Raw genomic sequence first — 19,651 nt, 5'->3', positions numbered from 1 at the left:
TCTTCCTCTTGATAAGCTTTGATGCTCGTCTCATCTGGGACCTATGACTGGTACGCTACAATCGGCTCTTTCGGCTTCCGATTAGTAAAGAGCGTTCACTCACCGTAGACTTTAGACCGATCAGGAGCCGTAACTGTGTACAGTCGAGGTAGACTTTACACTCCTCTAGAACGCCTCGAGTTCAATTGAGCTTTCGCAAAGTACCTCCCCAGAACGGTGCTTGTCCAATCCGACCTTAGCAACGGTCCGTCAAGCTTTGCAAACACACAACAAAATGCTGAAACGGTGTGCCTATGGGATCTGCAGATCGGATACTAGATATGTGAAAAGTTTGGAGGGGGTGTCATTTTCTTTCCCTTCCCGAAACCCAGAACGCAAGAAGCGCAATGTCGTCAATAGATGTCACAGTATAGCAGACCCCATGGCCAGCTTAATCCATCCAAAATCAACAAAAATACCTGTCTGCTCCAAGCTAAGCTTGCTACTAGCTATTATTGATAGCTAATGTATTACTACTGTTACTTTTAACCACACAATGCGCTGATTTCTTCCTTCATGTTTTGGTGTTTTCCGGCTACTTCCTGGATAGTTCTGAAAGGCTTGACGGTCATAGCAACGGTAACTGACTTTGCGAAAGGTCAATTCCCCAAATGTTATAGACTCTGGACTGCATCATTTCCGGTAGTGGGGGACTGCGTTCGCGCTCTCCCCCGTTTACATGTTAAAAGAAACAAACCTTGATTTCTGTGAGGACAAAGCAGTCGCTTTACTTGATGCCGTGGCACCGTCATACAGATAGATGTGTGTCAGAATCAGCTCCTCTGTGCGATGGCTGGGGTTCATACTTACCTGGCAGGGGAGACACCATGATCAAGAAGGTGGTTCACCCACGGCGAGGCTTGACCATTGCACTCCGGTTGTGCTGACCTGTGCGAATTCCCCAAACGTGGGAATCTCGACTGCATAATTTCTGGTAGTGGGGGACTGCGTTCGCGCTCTCCCCTGATTAAATGTCAAAAGAAAAACAATATGGTTCCCGTTAAGGCAGGAAAACACAAACTTTACGACATTCGGCGTGTTAATAATCTTGCGTCCCTTAATTCATCATCGGGGTTTCGTTCCTCTTTGTCTCCCCAATTATATGGGACCAATTACCCCACTCTTCCGATCCCTCCCGGTTTCTGCTCCATCCCCTCTGCCATTGCGGGGAGGGCTGCAGACTACCACATGCCTCCTCCGACGCATGTGGAGTCGCCAGCCGCTTCGTTCCCCTGACAGTGAGGCGTTTCGCCAGGGCGACGTAGCGCGTGGCAGGATCACGCTATTCCTCCAGTTCTCCCTCTCCCCCGAACAGGCGCCCCGACCGATCAGAGGAGGCGCTACTGCAGCCACCTCGACACATACTCACATCCGGCTTCACACCCGCACACACGGCCAATTGTGGCTTTAGCGACACCAATCAAGGCGGGGGTAACACGGGGATTCGGTCCGGCGACGAGTCCTAAAAGTAGATGAAGAAAACCCAATTAAACAAATGAGACAAAAATATGATACTTGCTCATTCATTTATTGAGCAAAATGATCCAATATTTCACATCTGTGAGTGGCAAAAGTAGGTGAACCTTTGCTTTCAGTATCTGGAGTGACGCCCCTTGTGAAGCAACCTGTCAACACAACTCATAAGGCCATTTTCCACCAGCGGAACTACCCGAACCTTTTAGGGGGCCGGCAGCTTTGCTGGTGTTTCCACTAGAGGAACTACCCCTGACCGGAACTCTTACTGGGACTTTTAAGGGAGCGTCTCTAGTCCCTGCTCTGGGGTCGGTACTTCTGAGCGGCCCTGAAAACCTGCTGGGAGGGGCTCGACGCCGATTGGTTGAACGTCGGAAGCAACCAGCCTTCTACTTCGGTGTTCAACAAGCGCAATTGTATAAGCCAGCAACCAAGCTGTGTGGTAGCAAACTTAATTTCGATCAAGCGAAATGGAGAAATCAGCCGAGAAACGGACAGACGAGGAGGTACAGGCTTTGTTGGCTGACTACGCCACCGACGAGGTTCAGCGGGGGCTCGAGTCCTCCAGGAGAAACGAGACGATTTACCTCGACATTTCCCGCCACCTGGATGGGATAATTACGTCGCGGTGAAAGCTGTCGCAAAATGCTGACGTCAACTCATGATCCCGGCGGTTCCTACGTCGCTATGGAAACACGACTCTCGACAGGGCGACTACGGGGTAGTTCCACTTGTAATTCGCGCCAGCCTGTGAGTTCGTGTAGTTGTTCCTATGGAAAATCGCTAATAGCTATAGCTAACACTTTTCCTTCAAACGAATCATCGAAGAACAAACATCGCCGTAAACTTTGAAAACCACTCTTCTTCCTCTTGATAAGCTTTGATGCTCGTCTCATCTGGGACCTATGACTGGTACGCTACAATCGGCTCTTTCGGCTTCCGATTAGTAAAGAGCGTTCACTCACCGTAGACTTTAGACCGATCAGGAGCCGTAACTGTGTACAGTCGAGGTAGACTTTACACTCCTCTAGAACGCCTCGAGTTCAATTGAGCTTTCGCAAAGTACCTCCCCAGAACGGTGCTTGTCCAATCCGACCTTAGCAACGGTCCGTCAAGCTTTGCAAACACACAACAAAATGCTGAAACGGTGTGCCTATGGGATCTGCAGATCGGATACTAGATATGTGAAAAGTTTGGAGGGGGTGTCATTTTCTTTCCCTTCCCGAAACCCAGAACGCAAGAAGCGCAATGTCGTCAATAGATGTCACAGTATAGCAGACCCCATGGCCAGCTTAATCCATCCAAAATCAACAAAAATACCTGTCTGCTCCAAGCTAAGCTTGCTACTAGCTATTATTGATAGCTAATGTATTACTACTGTTACTTTTAACCACACAATGCGCTGATTTCTTCCTTCATGTTTTGGTGTTTTCCGGCTACTTCCTGGATAGTTCTGAAAGGCTTGACGGTCATAGCAACGGTAACTGACTTTGCGAAAGGTCAATTCCCCAAATGTTATAGACTCTGGACTGCATCATTTCCGGTAGTGGGGGACTGCGTTCGCGCTCTCCCCCGTTTACATGTTAAAAGAAACAAACCTTGATTTCTGTGAGGACAAAGCAGTCGCTTTACTTGATGCCGTGGCACCGTCATACAGATAGATGTGTGTCAGAATCAGGTCCTCTGTGCGATGGCTGGGGTTCATACTTACCTGGCAGGGGAGACACCATGATCAAGAAGGTGGTTCACCCACGGCGAGGTTTGACCATTGCACTCCGGTTGTGCTGACCTGTGCGAATTCCCCAAACGTGGGAATCTCGACTGCATAATTTCTGGTAGTGGGGGACTGCGTTCGCGCTCTCCCCTGATTAAATGTCAAAAGAAAAACAATATGGTTCCCGTTAAGGCAGGAAAACACAAACTTTACGACATTCGGCGTGTTAATAATCTTGCGTCCCTTAATTCATCATCGGGGTTTCGTTCCTCTTTGTCTCCCCAATTATATGGGACCAATTACCCCACTCTTCCGATCCCTCCCGGTTTCTGCTCCATCCCCTCTGCCATTGCGGGGAGGGCTGCAGACTACCACATGCCTCCTCCGACGCATGTGGAGTTGCCAGCCGCTTCGTTCCCCTGACAGTGAGGCGTTTCGCCAGGGCGACGTAGCGCGTGGCAGGATCACGCTATTCCTCCAGTTCTCCCTCTCCCCCGAACAGGCGCCCCGACCGATCAGAGGAGGCGCTACTGCAGCCACCTCGACACATACTCACATCCGGCTTCACACCCGCACACACGGCCAATTGTGGCTTTAGCGACACCAATCAAGGCGGGGGTAACACGGGGATTCGGTCCGGCGACGAGTCCTAAAAGTAGATGAAGAAAACCCAATTAAACAAATGAGACAAAAATATGATACTTGCTCATTCATTTATTGAGCAAAATGATCCAATATTTCACATCTGTGAGTGGCAAAAGTAGGTGAACCTTTGCTTTCAGTATCTGGAGTGACGCCCCTTGTGAAGCAACCTGTCAACACAACTCATAAGGCCATTTTCCACCAGCGGAACTACCCGAACCTTTTAGGGGGCCGGCAGCTTTGCTGGTGTTTCCACTAGAGGAACTACCCCTGACCGGAACTCTTACTGGGACTTTTAAGGGAGCGTCTCTAGTCCCTGCTCTGGGGTCGGTACTTCTGAGCGGCCCTGAAAACCTGCTGGGAGGGGCTCGACGCCGATTGGTTGAACGTCGGAAGCAACCAGCCTTCTACTTCGGTGTTCAACAAGCGCAATTGTATAAGCCAGCAACCAAGCTGTGTGGTAGCAAACTTAATTTCGATCAAGCGAAATGGAGAAATCAGCCGAGAAACGGACAGACGAGGAGGTGCAGGCTTTGTTGGCTGACTACGCCACCGACGAGGTTCAGCGGGGGCTCGAGTCCTCCAGGAGAAACGAGACGATTTACCTCGACATTTCCCGCCACCTGGATGGGATAATTACGTCGCGGTGAAAGCTGTCGCAAAATGCTGACGTCAACTCATGATCCCGGCGGTTCCTACGTCGCTATGGAAACACGACTCTCGACAGGGCGACTACGGGGTAGTTCCACTTGTAATTCGCGCCAGCCTGTGAGTTCGTGTAGTTGTTCCTATGGAAAATCGCTAATAGCTATAGCTAACACTTTTCCTTCAAACGAATCATCGAAGAACAAACATCGCCGTAAACTTTGAAAACCACTCTTCTTCCTCTTGATAAGCTTTGATGCTCGTCTCATCTGGGACCTATGACTGGTACGCTACAATCGGCTCTTTCGGCTTCCGATTAGTCTAGAGCGTTCACTCACCGTAGACTTTAGACCGATCAGGAGCCGTAACTGTGTACAGTCGAGGTAGACTTTACACTCCTCTAGAACGCCTCGAGTTCAATTGAGCTTTCGCAAAGTACCTCCCCAGAACGGTGCTTGTCCAATCCGACCTTAGCAACGGTCCGTCAAGCTTTGCAAACACACAACAAAATGCTGAAACGGTGTGCCTATGGGATCTGCAGATCGGATACTAGATATGTGAAAAGTTTGGAGGGGGTGTCATTTTCTTTCCCTTCCCGAAACCCAGAACGCAAGAAGCGCAATGTCGTCAATAGATGTCACAGTATAGCAGACCCCATGGCCAGCTTAATCCATCCAAAATCAACAAAAATACCTGTCTGCTCCAAGCTAAGCTTGCTACTAGCTATTATTGATAGCTAATGTATTACTACTGTTACTTTTAACCACACAATGCGCTGATTTCTTCCTTCATGTTTTGGTGTTTTCCGGCTACTTCCTGGATAGTTCTGAAAGGCTTGACGGTCATAGCAACGGTAACTGACTTTGCGAAAGGTCAATTCCCCAAATGTTATAGACTCTGGACTGCATCATTTCCGGTAGTGGGGGACTGCGTTCGCGCTCTCCCCCGTTTACATGTTAAAAGAAACAAACCTTGATTTCTGTGAGGACAAAGCAGTCGCTTTACTTGATGCCGTGGCACCGTCATACAGATAGATGTGTGTCAGAATCAGGTCTTCTGTGCGATGGCTGGGGTTCATACTTACCTGGCAGGGGAGACACCATGATCAAGAAGGTGGTTCACCCACGGCGAGGCTTGACCATTGCACTCCGGTTGTGCTGACCTGTGCGAATTCCCCAAACGTGGGAGTCTCGACTGCATAATTTCTGGTAGTGGGGGACTGCGTTCGCGCTCTCCCCTGATTAAATGTCAAAAGAAAAACAATATGGTTCCCGTTAAGGCAGGAAAACACAAACTTTACGACATTCGGCGTGTTAATAATCTTGCGTCCCTTAATTCATCATCGGGATTTCGTTCCTCTTTGTCTCCCCAATTATATGGGACCAATTACCCCACTCTTCCGATCCCTCCCGGTTTCTGCTCCATCCCCTCTGCCATTGCGGGGAGGGCTGCAGACTACCACATGCCTCCTCCGACGCATGTGGAGTCGCCAGCCGCTTCGTTCCCCTGACAGTGAGGCGTTTCGCCAGGGCGACGTAGCGCGTGGCAGGATCACGCTATTCCTCCAGTTCTCCCTCTCCCCCGAACAGGCGCCCCGACCGATCAGAGGAGGCGCTACTGCAGCCACCTCGACACATACTCACATCCGGCTTCACACCCGCACACACGGCCAATTGTGGCTTTAGCGACACCAATCAAGGCGGGGGTAACACGGGGATTCGGTCCGGCGACGAGTCCTAAAAGTAGATGAAGAAAACCCAATTAAACAAATGAGACAAAAATATGATACTTGCTCATTCATTTATTGAGCAAAATGATCCAATATTTCACATCTGTGAGTGGCAAAAGTAGGTGAACCTTTGCTTTCAGTATCTGGAGTGACGCCCCTTGTGAAGCAACCTGTCAACACAACTCATAAGGCCATTTTCCACCAGCGGAACTACCCGAACCTTTTAGGGGGCCGGCAGCTTTGCTGGTGTTTCCACTAGAGGAACTACCCCTGACCGGAACTCTTACTGGGACTTTTAAGGGAGCGTCTCTAGTCCCTGCTCTGGGGTCGGTACTTCTGAGCGGCCCTGAAAACCTGCTGGGAGGGGCTCGACGCCGATTGGTTGAACGTCGGAAGCAACCAGCCTTCTACTTCGGTGTTCAACAAGCGCAATTGTATAAGCCAGCAACCAAGCTGTGTGGTAGCAAACTTAATTTCGATCAAGCGAAATGGAGAAATCAGCCGAGAAACGGACAGACGAGGAGGTGCAGGCTTTGTTGGCTGACTACGCCACCGACGAGGTTCAGCGGGGGCTCGAGTCCTCCAGGAGAAACGAGACGATTTACCTCGACATTTCCCGCCACCTGGATGGGATAATTACGTCGCGGTGAAAGCTGTCGCAAAATGCTGACGTCAACTCATGATCCCGGCGGTTCCTACGTCGCTATGGAAACACGACTCTCGACAGGGCGACTACGGGGTAGTTCCACTTGTAATTCGCGCCAGCCTGTGAGTTCGTGTAGTTGTTCCTATGGAAAATCGCTAATAGCTATAGCTAACACTTTTCCTTCAAACGAATCATCGAAGAACAAACATCGCCGTAAACTTTGAAAACCACTCTTCTTCCTCTTGATAAGCTTTGATGCTCGTCTCATCTGGGACCTATGACTGGTACGCTACAATCGGCTCTTTCGGCTTCCGATTAGTAAAGAGCGTTCACTCACCGTAGACTTTAGACCGATCAGGAGCCGTAACTGTGTACAGTCGAGGTAGACTTTACACTCCTCTAGAACGCCTCGAGTTCAATTGAGCTTTCGCAAAGTACCTCCCCAGAACGGTGCTTGTCCAATCCGACCTTAGCAACGGTCCGTCAAGCTTTGCAAACACACAACAAAATGCTGAAACGGTGTGCCTATGGGATCTGCAGATCGGATACTAGATATGTGAAAAGTTTGGAGGGGGTGTCATTTTCTTTCCCTTCCCGAAACCCAGAACGCAAGAAGCGCAATGTCGTCAATAGATGTCACAGTATAGCAGACCCCATGGCCAGCTTAATCCATCCAAAATCAACAAAAATACCTGTCTGCTCCAAGCTAAGCTTGCTACTAGCTATTATTGATAGCTAATGTATTACTACTGTTACTTTTAACCACACAATGCGCTGATTTCTTCCTTCATGTTTTGGTGTTTTCCGGCTACTTCCTGGATAGTTCTGAAAGGCTTGACGGTCATAGCAACGGTAACTGACTTTGCGAAAGGTCAATTCCCCAAATGTTATAGACTCTGGACTGCATCATTTCCGGTAGTGGGGGACTGCGTTCGCGCTCTCCCCCGTTTACATGTTAAAAGAAACAAACCTTGATTTCTGTGAGGACAAAGCAGTCGCTTTACTTGATGCCGTGGCACCGTCATACAGATAGATGTGTGTCAGAATCAGCTCCTCTGTGCGATGGCTGGGGTTCATACTTACCTGGCAGGGGAGACACCATGATCAAGAAGGTGGTTCACCCACGGTGAGGCTTGACCATTGCACTCCGGTTGTGCTGACCTGTGCGAATTCCCCAAACGTGGGAATCTCGACTGCATAATTTCTGGTAGTGGGGGACTGCGTTCGCGCTCTCCCCTGATTAAATGTCAAAAGAAAAACAATATGGTTCCCGTTAAGGCAGGAAAACACAAACTTTACGACATTCGGCGTGTTAATAATTTTGCGCCCCTTAATTCATCATCGGGGTTTCGTTCCTCTTTGTCTCCCCAACTATATGGGACCAATTACCCCACTCTTCCGATCCCTCCCGGTTTCTGCTCCATCCCCTCTGCCATTGCGGGGAGGGCTGCAGACTACCACATGCCTCCTCCGACGCATGTGGAGTCGCCAGCCGCTTCGTTCCCCTGACAGTGAGGCGTTTCGCCAGGGCGACGTAGCGCGTGGCAGGATCACGCTATTCCTCCAGTTCTCCCTCTCCCCCGAACAGGCGCCCCGACCGATCAGAGGAGGCGCTACTGCAGCCACCTCGACACATACTCACATCCGGCTTCACACCCGCACACACGGCCAATTGTGGCTTTAGCGACACCAATCAAGGCGGGGGTAACACGGGGATTCGGTCCGGCGACGAGTCCTAAAAGTAGATGAAGAAAACCCAATTAAACAAATGAGACAAAAATATGATACTTGCTCATTCATTTATTGAGCAAAATGATCCAATATTTCACATCTGTGAGTGGCAAAAGTAGGTGAACCTTTGCTTTCAGTATCTGGAGTGACGCCCCTTGTGAAGCAACCTGTCAACACAACTCATAAGGCCATTTTCCACCAGCGGAACTACCCGAACCTTTTAGGGGGCCGGCAGCTTTGCTGGTGTTTCCACTAGAGGAACTACCCCTGACCGGAACTCTTACTGGGACTTTTAAGGGAGCGTCTCTAGTCCCTGCTCTGGGGTCGGTACTTCTGAGCGGCCCTGAAAACCTGCTGGGAGGGGCTCGACGCCGATTGGTTGAACGTCGGAAGCAACCAGCCTTCTACTTCGGTGTTCAACAAGCGCAATTGTATAAGCCAGCAACCAAGCTGTGTGGTAGCAAACTTAATTTCGATCAAGCGAAATGGAGAAATCAGCCGAGAAACGGACAGACGAGGAGGTGCAGGCTTTGTTGGCTGACTACGCCACCGACGAGGTTCAGCGGGGGCTCGAGTCCTCCAGGAGAAACGAGACGATTTACCTCGACATTTCCCGCCACCTGGATGGGATAATTACGTCGCGGTGAAAGCTGTCGCAAAATGTTGACGTCAACTCATGATCCCGGCGGCTCCTACGTCGCTATGGAAACACGACTCTCGACAGGGCGACTACGGGGTAGTTCCACTTGTAATTCGCGCCAGCCTGTGAGTTCGTGTAGTTGTTCCTATGGAAAATCGCTAATAGCTATAGCTAACACTTTTCCTTCAAACGAATCATCGAAGAACAAACATCGCCGTAAACTTTGAAAACCACTCTTCTTCCTCTTGATAAGCTTTGATGCTCGTCTCATCTGGGACCTATGACTGGTACGCTACAATCGGCTCTTTCGGCTTCCGATTAGTCTAGAGCGTTCACTCACCGTAGACTTTAGACCGATCAGGAGCCGTAACTGTGTACAGTCGAGGTAGACTTTACACTCCTCTAGAACGCCTCGAGTTCAATTGAGCTTTCGCAAAGTACCTCCCCAGAACGGTGCTTGTCCAATCCGACCTTAGAAACGGTCCGTCAAGCTTTGCAAACACACAACAAAATGCTGAAACGGTGTGCCTATGGGATCTGCAGATCGGATACTAGATATGTGAAAAGTTTGGAGGGGGTGTCATTTTCTTTCCCTTCCCGAAACCCAGAACGCAAGAAGCGCAATGTCGTCAATAGATGTCACAGTATAGCAGACCCCATGGCCAGCTTAATCCATCCAAAATCAACAAAAATACCTGTCTGCTCCAAGCTAAGCTTGCTACTAGCTATTATTGATAGCTAATGTATTACTACTGTTACTTTTAACCACACAATGCGCTGATTTCTTCCTTCATGTTTTGGTGTTTTCCGGCTACTTCCTGGATAGTTCTGAAAGGCTTGACGGTCATAGCAACGGTAACTGACTTTGCGAAAGGTCAATTCCCCAAATGTTATAGACTCTGGACTGCATCATTTCCGGTAGTGGGGGACTGCGTTCGCGCTCTCCCCCGTTTACATGTTAAAAGAAACAAACCTTGATTTCTGTGAGGACAAAGCAGTCGCTTTACTTGATGCCGTGGCACCGTCATACAGATAGATGTGTGTCAGAATCAGCTCCTCTGTGCGATGGCTGGGGTTCATACTTACCTGGCAGGGGAGACACCATGATCAAGAAGGTGGTTCACCCACGGCGAGGCTTGACCATTGCACTCCGGTTGTGCTGACCTGTGCGAATTCCCCAAACGTGGGAATCTCGACTGCATAATTTCTGGTAGTGGGGGACTGCGTTCGCGCTCTCCCCTGATTAAATGTCAAAAGAAAAACAATATGGTTCCCGTTAAGGCAGGAAAACACAAACTTTACGACATTCGGCGTGTTAATAATTTTGCGCCCCTTAATTCATCATCGGGGTTTCGTTCCTCTTTGTCTCCCCAACTATATGGGACCAATTACCCCACTCTTCCGATCCCTCCCGGTTTCTGCTCCATCCCCTCTGCCATTGCGGGGAGGGCTGCAGACTACCACATGCCTCCTCCGACGCATGTGGAGTCGCCAGCCGCTTCGTTCCCCTGACAGTGAGGCGTTTCGCCAGGGCGACGTAGCGCGTGGCAGGATCACGCTATTCCTCCAGTTCTCCCTATCCCCCGAACAGGCGCCCCGACCGATCAGAGGAGGCGCTACTGCAGCCACCTCGACACATACTCACATCCGGCTTCACACCCGCACACACGGCCAATTGTGGCTTTAGCGACACCAATCAAGGCGGGGGTAACACGGGGATTCGGTCCGGCGACGAGTCCTAAAAGTAGACTAAGAAAACCCAATTAAACAAATGAGACAAAAATATGATACTTGCTCATTCATTTATTGAGCAAAATGATCCAATATTTCACATCTGTGAGTGGCAAAAGTAGGTGAACCTTTGCTTTCAGTATCTGGAGTGACGCCCCTTGTGAAGCAACCTGTCAACACAACTCATAAGGCCATTTTCCACCAGCGGAACTACCCGAACCTTTTAGGGGGCCGGCAGCTTTGCTGGTGTTTCCACTAGAGGAACTACCCCTGACCGGAACTCTTACTGGGACTTTTAAGGGAGCGTCTCTAGTCCCTGCTCTGGGGTCGGTACTTCTGAGCGGCCCTGAAAACCTGCTGGGAGGGGCTCGACGCCGATTGGTTGAACGTCGGAAGCAACCAGCCTTCTACTTCGGTGTTCAACAAGCGCAATTGTATAAGCCAGCAACCAAGCTGTGTGGTAGCAAACTTAATTTCGATCAAGCGAAATGGAGAAATCAGCCGAGAAACGGACAGACGAGGAGGTACAGGCTTTGTTGGCTGACTACGCCACCGACGAGGTTCAGCGGGGGCTCGAGTCCTCCAGGAGAAACGAGACGATTTACCTCGACATTTCCCGCCACCTGGATGGGATAATTACGTCGCGGTGAAAGCTGTCGCAAAATGCTGACGTCAACTCATGATCCCGGCGGTTCCTACGTCGCTATGGAAACACGACTCTCGACAGGGCGACTACGGGGTAGTTCCACTTGTAATTCGCGCCAGCCTGTGAGTTCGTGTAGTTGTTCCTATGGAAAATCGCTAATAGCTATAGCTAACACTTTTCCTTCAAACGAATCATCGAAGAACAAACATCGCCGTAAACTTTGAAAACCACTCTTCTTCCTCTTGATAAGCTTTGATGCTCGTCTCATCTGGGACCTATGACTGGTACGCTACAATCGGCTCTTTCGGCTTCCGATTAGTAAAGAGCGTTCACTCACCGTAGACTTTAGACCGATCAGGAGCCGTAACTGTGTACAGTCGAGGTAGACTTTACACTCCTCTAGAACGCCTCGAGTTCAATTGAGCTTTCGCAAAGTACCTCCCCAGAACGGTGCTTGTCCAATCCGACCTTAGCAACGGTCCGTCAAGCTTTGCAAACACACAACAAAATGCTGAAACGGTGTGCCTATGGGATCTGCAGATCGGATACTAGATATGTGAAAAGTTTGGAGGGGGTGTCATTTTCTTTCCCTTCCCGAAACCCAGAACGCAAGAAGCGCAATGTCGTCAATAGATGTCACAGTATAGCAGACCCCATGGCCAGCTTAATCCATCCAAAATCAACAAAAATACCTGTCTGCTCCAAGCTAAGCTTGCTACTAGCTATTATTGATAGCTAATGTATTACTACTGTTACTTTTAACCACACAATGCGCTGATTTCTTCCTTCATGTTTTGGTGTTTTCCGGCTACTTCCTGGATAGTTCTGAAAGGCTTGACGGTCATAGCAACGGTAACTGACTTTGCGAAAGGTCAATTCCCCAAATGTTATAGACTCTGGACTGCATCATTTCCGGTAGTGGGGGACTGCGTTCGCGCTCTCCCCCGTTTACATGTTAAAAGAAACAAACCTTGATTTCTGTGAGGACAAAGCAGTCGCTTTACTTGATGCCGTGGCACCGTCATACAGATAGATGTGTGTCAGAATCAGGTCCTCTGTGCGATGGCTGGGGTTCATACTTACCTGGCAGGGGAGACACCATGATCAAGAAGGTGGTTCACCCACGGCGAGGTTTGACCATTGCACTCCGGTTGTGCTGACCTGTGCGAATTCCCCAAACGTGGGAATCTCGACTGCATAATTTCTGGTAGTGGGGGACTGCGTTCGCGCTCTCCCCTGATTAAATGTCAAAAGAAAAACAATATGGTTCCCGTTAAGGCAGGAAAACACAAACTTTACGACATTCGGCGTGTTAATAATCTTGCGTCCCTTAATTCATCATCGGGGTTTCGTTCCTCTTTGTCTCCCCAATTATATGGGACCAATTACCCCACTCTTCCGATCCCTCCCGGTTTCTGCTCCATCCCCTCTGCCATTGCGGGGAGGGCTGCAGACTACCACATGCCTCCTCCGACGCATGTGGAGTTGCCAGCCGCTTCGTTCCCCTGACAGTGAGGCGTTTCGCCAGGGCGACGTAGCGCGTGGCAGGATCACGCTATTCCTCCAGTTCTCCCTCTCCCCCGAACAGGCGCCCCGACCGATCAGAGGAGGCGCTACTGCAGCCACCTCGACACATACTCACATCCGGCTTCACACCCGCACACACGGCCAATTGTGGCTTTAGCGACACCAATCAAGGCGGGGGTAACACGGGGATTCGGTCCGGCGACGAGTCCTAAAAGTAGATGAAGAAAACCCAATTAAACAAATGAGACAAAAATATGATACTTGCTCATTCATTTATTGAGCAAAATGATCCAATATTTCACATCTGTGAGTGGCAAAAGTAGGTGAACCTTTGCTTTCAGTATCTGGAGTGACGCCCCTTGTGAAGCAACCTGTCAACACAACTCATAAGGCCATTTTCCACCAGCGGAACTACCCGAACCTTTTAGGGGGCCGGCAGCTTTGCTGGTGTTTCCACTAGAGGAACTACCCCTGACCGGAACTCTTACTGGGACTTTTAAGGGAGCGTCTCTAGTCCCTGCTCTGGGGTCGGTACTTCTGAGCGGCCCTGAAAACCTGCTGGGAGGGGCTCGACGCCGATTGGTTGAACGTCGGAAGCAACCAGCCTTCTACTTCGGTGTTCAACAAGCGCAATTGTATAAGCCAGCAACCAAGCTGTGTGGTAGCAAACTTAATTTCGATCAAGCGAAATGGAGAAATCAGCCGAGAAACGGACAGACGAGGAGGTGCAGGCTTTGTTGGCTGACTACGCCACCGACGAGGTTCAGCGGGGGCTCGAGTCCTCCAGGAGAAACGAGACGATTTACCTCGACATTTCCCGCCACCTGGATGGGATAATTACGTCGCGGTGAAAGCTGTCGCAAAATGCTGACGTCAACTCATGATCCCGGCGGTTCCTACGTCGCTATGGAAACACGACTCTCGACAGGGCGACTACGGGGTAGTTCCACTTGTAATTCGCGCCAGCCTGTGAGTTCGTGTAGTTGTTCCTATGGAAAATCGCTAATAGCTATAGCTAACACTTTTCCTTCAAACGAATCATCGAAGAACAAACATCGCCGTAAACTTTGAAAACCACTCTTCTTCCTCTTGATAAGCTTTGATGCTCGTCTCATCTGGGACCTATGACTGGTACGCTACAATCGGCTCTTTCGGCTTCCGATTAGTCTAGAGCGTTCACTCACCGTAGACTTTAGACCGATCAGGAGCCGTAACTGTGTACAGTCGAGGTAGACTTTACACTCCTCTAGAACGCCTCGAGTTCAATTGAGCTTTCGCAAAGTACCTCCCCAGAACGGTGCTTGTCCAATCCGACCTTAGCAACGGTCCGTCAAGCTTTGCAAACACACAACAAAATGCTGAAACGGTGTGCCTATGGGATCTGCAGATCGGATACTAGATATGTGAAAAGTTTGGAGGGGGTGTCATTTTCTTTCCCTTCCCGAAACCCAGAACGCAAGAAGCGCAATGTCGTCAATAGATGTCACAGTATAGCAGACCCCATGGCCAGCTTAATCCATCCAAAATCAACAAAAATACCTGTCTGCTCCAAGCTAAGCTTGCTACTAGCTATTATTGATAGCTAATGTATTACTACTGTTACTTTTAACCACACAATGCGCTGATTTCTTCCTTCATGTTTTGGTGTTTTCCGGCTACTTCCTGGATAGTTCTGAAAGGCTTGACGGTCATAGCAACGGTAACTGACTTTGCGAAAGGTCAATTCCCCAAATGTTATAGACTCTGGACTGCATCATTTCCGGTAGTGGGGGACTGCGTTCGCGCTCTCCCCCGTTTACATGTTAAAAGAAACAAACCTTGATTTCTGTGAGGACAAAGCAGTCGCTTTACTTGATGCCGTGGCACCGTCATACAGATAGATGTGTGTCAGAATCAGCTCCTCTGTGCGATGGCTGGGGTTCATACTTACCTGGCAGGGGAGACACCATGATCAAGAAGGTGGTTCACCCACGGCGAGGCTTGACCATTGCACTCCGGTTGTGCTGACCTGTGCGAATTCCCCAAACGTGGGAATCTCGACTGCATAATTTCTGGTAGTGGGGGACTGCGTTCGCGCTCTCCCCTGATTAAATGTCAAAAGAAAAACAATATGGTTCCCGTTAAGGCAGGAAAACACAAACTTTTCGACATTCGGCATGTTAATAATCTTGCGTCCCTTAATTCATCATCGGGGTTTCGTTCCTCTTTGTCTCCCCAATTATATGGGACCAATTACCCCACTCTTCCGATCCCTCCCGGTTTCTGCTCCATCCCCTCTGCCATTGCGGGGAGGGCTGCAGACTACCACATGCCTCTTCCGACGCATGTGGAGTCGCCAGCCGCTTCGTTCCCCTGACAGTGAGGCGTTTCGCCAGGGCGACGTAGCGCGTGGCAGGATCACGCTATTCCTCCAGTTCTCCCTCTCCCCCGAACAGGCGCCCCGACCGATCAGAGGAGGCGCTACTGCAGCCACCTCGACACATACTCACATCCGGCTTCACACCCGCACACACGGCCAATTGTGGCTTTAGCGACACCAATCAAGGCGGGGGTAACACGGGGATTCGGTCCGGCGACGAGTCCTAAAAGTAGATGAAGAAAACCCAATTAAACAAATGAGACAAAAATATGATACTTGCTCATTCATTTATTGAGCAAAATGATCCAATATTTCACATCTGTGAGTGGCAAAAGTAGGTGAACCTTTGCTTTCAGTATCTGGAGTGACGCCCCTTGTGAAGCAACCTGTCAACACAACTCATAAGGCCATTTTCCACCAGCGGAGCTACCCGAACCTTTTAGGGGGCCGGCAGCTTTGCTGGTGTTTCCACTAGAGGAACTACCCCTGACCGGAACTCTTACTGGGACTTTTAAGGGAGCGTCTCTAGTCCCTGCTCTGGGGTCGGTACTTCTGAGCGGCCCTGAAAACCTGCTGGGAGGGGCTCGACGCCGATTGGTTGAACGTCGGAAGCAACCAGCCTTCTACTTCGGTGTTCAACAAGCGCAATTGTATAAGCCAGCAACCAAGCTGTGTGGTAGCAAACTTAATTTCGATCAAGCGAAATGGAGAAATCAGCCGAGAAACGGACAGACGAGGAGGTGCAGGCTTTGTTGGCTGACTACGCCACCGACGAGGTTCAGCGGGGGCTCGAGTCCTCCAGGAGAAACGAGACGATTTACCTCGACATTTGCCGCCACCTGGATGGGATAATTACGTCGCGGTGAAAGCTGTCGCAAAATGCTGACGTCAACTCATGATCCCGGCGGTTCCTACGTCGCTATGGAAACACGACTCTCGACAGGGCGACTACGGGGTAGTTCCACTTGTAATTCGCGCCAGCCTGTGAGTTCGTGTAGTTGTTCCTATGGAAAATCGCTAATAGCTATAGCTAACACTTTTCCTTCAAACGAATCATCGAAGAACAAACATCGCCGTAAACTTTGAAAACCACTCTTCTTCCTCTTGATAAGCTTTGATGCTCGTCTCATCTGGGACCTATGACTGGTACGCTACAATCGGCTCTTTCGGCTTCCGATTAGTCTAGAGCGTTCACTCACCGTAGACTTTAGACCGATCAGGAGCCGTAACTGTGTACAGTCGAGGTAGACTTTACACTCCTCTAGAACGCCTCGAGTTCAATTGAGCTTTCGCAAAGTACCTCCCCAGAACGGTGCTTGTCCAATCCGACCTTAGCAACGGTCCGTCAAGCTTTCAAACACACAACAAAATGCTGAAACGGTGTGCCTATGGGATCTGCAGATCGGATACTAGATATGTGAAAAGTTTGGAGGGGGTGTCATTTTCTTTCCCTTCCCGAAACCCAGAACGCAAGAAGCGCAATGTCGTCAATAGATGTCACAGTATAGCAGACCCCATGGCCAGCTTAATCCATCCAAAATCAACAAAAATACCTGTCTGCTCCAAGCTAAGCTTGCTACTAGCTATTATTGATAGCTAATGTATTACTACTGTTACTTTTAACCACACAATGCGCTGATTTCTTCCTTCATGTTTTGGTGTTTTCCGGCTACTTCCTGGATAGTTCTGAAAGGCTTGACGGTCATAGCAACGGTAACTGACTTTGCGAAAGGTCAATTCCCCAAATGTTATAGACTCTGGACTGCATCATTTCCGGTAGTGGGGGACTGCGTTCGCGCTCTCCCCCGTTTACATGTTAAAAGAAACAAACCTTGATTTCTGTGAGGACAAAGCAGTCGCTTTACTTGATGCCGTGGCACCGTCATACAGATAGATGTGTGTCAGAATCAGCTCCTCTGTGCGATGGCTGGGGTTCATACTTACCTGGCAGGGGAGACACCACGATCAAGAAGGTGGTTCACCCACGGCGAGGCTTGACCATTGCACTCCGGTTGTGCTGACCTGTGCGAATTCCCCAAACGTGGGAATCTCGACTGCATAATTTCTGGTACTGGGGGACTGCGTTCGCGCTCTCCCCTGATTAAATGTCAAAAGAAAAACAATATGGTTCCCGTTAAGGCAGGAAAACACAAACTTTACGACATTCGGCGTGTTAATAATCTTGCGTCCCTTAATTCATCATCGGGGTTTCGTTCCTCTTTGTCTCCCCAATTATATGGGACCAATTACCCCACTCTTCCGATCCCTCCCGGTTTCTGCTCCATCCCCTCTGCCATTGCGGGGAGGGCTGCAGACTACCACATGCCTCTTCCGACGCATGTGGAGTCGCCAGCCGCTTCGTTCCCCTGACAGTGAGGCGTTTCGCCAGGGCGACGTAGCGCGTGGCAGGATCACGCTATTCCTCCAGTTCTCCCTCTCCCCCGAACAGGCGCCCCGACCGATCAGAGGAGGCGCTACTGCAGCCACCTCGACACATACTCACATCCGGCTTCACACCCGCACACACGGCCAATTGTGGCTTTAGCGACACCAATCAAGGCGGGGGTAACACGGGGATTCGGTCCGGCGACGAGTCCTAAAAGTAGATGAAGAAAACCCAATTAAACAAATGAGACAAAAATATGATACTTGCTCATTCATTTATTGAGCAAAATGATCCAATATTTCACATCTGTGAGTGGCAAAAGTAGGTGAACCTTTGCTTTCAGTATCTGGAGTGACGCCCCTTGTGAAGCAACCTGTCAACACAACTCATAAGGCCATTTTCCACCAGCGGAACTACCCGAACCTTTTAGGGGGCCGGCAGCTTTGCTGGTGTTTCCACTAGAGGAACTACCCCTGACCGGAACTCTTACTGGGACTTTTAAGGGAGCGTCTCTAGTCCCTGCTCTGGGGTCGGTACTTCTGAGCGGCCCTGAAAACCTGCTGGGAGGGGCTCGACGCCGATTGGTTGAACGTCGGAAGCAACCAGCCTTCTACTTCGGTGTTCAACAAGCGCAATTGTATAAGCCAGCAACCAAGCTGTGTGGTAGCAAACTTAATTTCGATCAAGCGAAATGGAGAAATCAGCCGAGAAACGGACAGACGAGGAGGTGCAGGCTTTGTTGGCTGACTACGCCACCGACGAGGTTCAGCGGGGGCTCGAGTCCTCCAGGAGAAACGAGACGATTTACCTCGACATTTGCCGCCACCTGGATGGGATAATTACGTCGCGGTGAAAGCTGTCGCAAAATGCTGACGTCAACTCATGATCCCGGCGGTTCCTACGTCGCTATGGAAACACGACTCTCGACAGGGCGACTACGGGGTAGTTCCACTTGTAATTCGCGCCAGCCTGTGAGTTCGTGTAGTTGTTCCTATGGAAAATCGCTAATAGCTATAGCTAACACTTTTCCTTCAAACGAATCATCGAAGAACAAACATCGCCGTAAACTTTGAAAACCACTCTTCTTCCTCTTGATAAGCTTTGATGCTCGTCTCATCTGGGACCTATGACTGGTACGCTACAATCGGCTCTTTCGGCTTCCGATTAGTCTAGAGCGTTCACTCACCGTAGACTTTAGACCGATCAGGAGCCGTAACTGTGTACAGTCGAGGTAGACTTTACACTCCTCTAGAACGCCTCGAGTTCAATTGAGCTTTCGCAAAGTACCTCCCCAGAACGGTGCTTGTCCAATCCGACCTTAGCAACGGTCCGTCAAGCTTTCAAACACACAACAAAATGCTGAAACGGTGTGCCTATGGGATCTGCAGATCGGATACTAGATATGTGAAAAGTTTGGAGGGGGTGTCATTTTCTTTCCCTTCCCGAAACCCAGAACGCAAGAAGCGCAATGTCGTCAATAGATGTCACAGTATAGCAGACCCCATGGCCAGCTTAATCCATCCAAAATCAACAAAAATACCTGTCTGCTCCAAGCTAAGCTTGCTACTAGCTATTATTGATAGCTAATGTATTACTACTGTTACTTTTAACCACACAATGCGCTGATTTCTTCCTTCATGTTTTGGTGTTTTCCGGCTACTTCCTGGATAGTTCTGAAAGGCTTGACGGTCATAGCAACGGTAACTGACTTTGCGAAAGGTCAATTCCCCAAATGTTATAGAC

At 49.8% G+C, this 19,651-nt stretch overlaps 8 non-coding genes across 8 annotated transcripts; all 8 read left to right on the top strand.

The window, feature by feature from the left end:
• Positions 1-841: 841 nt before the first annotated feature.
• LOC130131070 (U1 spliceosomal RNA) lies at positions 842-1,005 on the top strand. The gene has a single exon (XR_008812239.1). It is a non-coding gene; the product is annotated as a U1 spliceosomal RNA (small nuclear RNA).
• A 2,210-nt stretch (positions 1,006-3,215) lies between these two features.
• Positions 3,216-3,379, top strand: LOC130131113 (U1 spliceosomal RNA). The gene has a single exon (XR_008812280.1). It is a non-coding gene; the product is annotated as a U1 spliceosomal RNA (small nuclear RNA).
• A 2,210-nt stretch (positions 3,380-5,589) lies between these two features.
• Positions 5,590-5,753, top strand: LOC130131103 (U1 spliceosomal RNA). Its single transcript, XR_008812270.1, has one exon. It is a non-coding gene; the product is annotated as a U1 spliceosomal RNA (small nuclear RNA).
• A 2,210-nt stretch (positions 5,754-7,963) lies between these two features.
• On the top strand, positions 7,964-8,127 carry LOC130131044 (U1 spliceosomal RNA). The gene has a single exon (XR_008812215.1). It is a non-coding gene; the product is annotated as a U1 spliceosomal RNA (small nuclear RNA).
• A 2,210-nt stretch (positions 8,128-10,337) lies between these two features.
• Positions 10,338-10,501, top strand: LOC130131069 (U1 spliceosomal RNA). Its single transcript, XR_008812238.1, has one exon. It is a non-coding gene; the product is annotated as a U1 spliceosomal RNA (small nuclear RNA).
• Positions 10,502-12,711: 2,210 nt separating this feature from the next.
• Positions 12,712-12,875, top strand: LOC130131112 (U1 spliceosomal RNA). Its single transcript, XR_008812279.1, has one exon. It is a non-coding gene; the product is annotated as a U1 spliceosomal RNA (small nuclear RNA).
• Positions 12,876-15,085: 2,210 nt separating this feature from the next.
• On the top strand, positions 15,086-15,249 carry LOC130131068 (U1 spliceosomal RNA). The gene has a single exon (XR_008812237.1). It is a non-coding gene; the product is annotated as a U1 spliceosomal RNA (small nuclear RNA).
• A 2,209-nt stretch (positions 15,250-17,458) lies between these two features.
• LOC130131137 (U1 spliceosomal RNA) lies at positions 17,459-17,622 on the top strand. Its single transcript, XR_008812302.1, has one exon. It is a non-coding gene; the product is annotated as a U1 spliceosomal RNA (small nuclear RNA).
• Positions 17,623-19,651: the final 2,029 nt, after the last annotated feature.

The sequence above is a fragment of the Lampris incognitus genome, chromosome 20 (assembly GCF_029633865.1).
Source record: "Lampris incognitus isolate fLamInc1 chromosome 20, fLamInc1.hap2, whole genome shotgun sequence".
NCBI lineage: Eukaryota > Metazoa > Chordata > Actinopteri > Lampriformes > Lampridae > Lampris > Lampris incognitus.
This window is presented reverse-complemented; position numbering and strand designations above follow the sequence as displayed.